This window comes from Fukomys damarensis, unplaced genomic scaffold (assembly GCF_012274545.1).
Source record: "Fukomys damarensis isolate Sample0158 unplaced genomic scaffold, DMR_v1.0_HiC HiC_scaffold_33, whole genome shotgun sequence".
NCBI lineage: Eukaryota > Metazoa > Chordata > Mammalia > Rodentia > Bathyergidae > Fukomys > Fukomys damarensis.
Window position 1 is genome coordinate 56117504 of NW_022900945.1, and position 1430 is coordinate 56118933.

Genomic DNA, 1430 nt, shown 5'->3' on the forward strand with positions numbered 1-1430 from the left:
ACGTCATTTTGATCAAGGACATACAAACATCTTTGAACATTTAGGACAAACATATAACACTTAAGACAGACAAACATATAAGACAGTTTTAATGAGTGCACTCAGATGGTTTTGGCCAATTGAATTATAAAATCTTTTTATAATGACTAGTCAAAAATTTTGCAGATCAAAATTAACAGAGATCTCTTGTAGAATTAGGGTTAAAGGAATGAAAGCTCTTCTTGACTGTAAATGATTTCCACACACCTTCTCTATATACTTAGGGCTTCTGGTCTTGTATATCTTTCTTTACCTGTTTTTAACAAGATGCAAAAGCATAACTCTCACTTATAGCTTTCCTAATATTTTTCTGTCTCATTTACTATTAACCTTCTATTTCTGGATGTAAAAAATAATCATTTACTATGATAGGCAAAGTATGAAAAAGCACATAAGATGGAAAAGCAGGAAGAATTAGCTCTTAGGAGGAGCCTTCACAATCTTTATCTTTAAGGGATTAACAGAGTCTGTAACAACATCCCACAGAGTAACACCGGAGGATTGTCTTTGGTCCTTTTCACAGCTTGCGTTAATCTGTTTGATAAAACGCTCCGGGATCCACCGCGGTTGATCAGCGTCCTGAGGAAAGATGCAAGCAAAACCTCTCCCCCAATGGAGTAGGGGGTCAGGCCCTTTCCATTGTCCTGTAAGGACATCTTTCCAAAGCACCTGTGCTTTTCGGGATTGACACGATCCCCACTGGCAGGTTGCTCAAGTGTTACCCGCATCATCCAAAAGAAGGAAATTTATAACAAATAAGGCATGATATCAAGAGGGCAATGTTCTCTAATCGGCCCTTGGGGTACCTCTACCTGAACGACTGGGAATAGTCTAAAGATTTCCTCCCCTTGTGCTGCGGTGCGTTTGAGAGCCTCTTGTAAAGGAGATGCTATGCCTTGAGACCCATCAGATGTTGTGGGGTCTTTACCATTGGGCTTATTGGTAGGCCTGGCCTCTGAGGCGCGAAGAGACGCAAGACTGCTCGAGAGGCATGAAATCTGTTGCCTCAGCTGAAGTTCCTCACTGAGTTCCTGATTAATAGTGCGCAGCTGAGCCAGGTTTGCCTCCCTCTGAGTGGGGGGCGGCTCAGAAGGCGGCGGACGCTCAAGTTTTTGTTGAAAAGCCTCAAAACTGGGATATAGCACTGCGGGGGGTCCTTCAGAATCTGGAGGCTCGGATGGCTCAAGTGAAAGAGGACATTCTCTAGCACCTTTTTCTGGACCAGGTTCAGGGGGCTCTGAAGTCTGAGAGCGCTCCTCCCTAATTTGTTCTAACCCTTCGTGCACCTCGTTTAAGGCTTCCAAAATTTCCTTTTTGGTTGGGGGTCCTGAGAGCTGCGTTTAACAAAGCCCAATAAAAAGGAGCACCTTCTGGAAAACGATTAGGGGTTT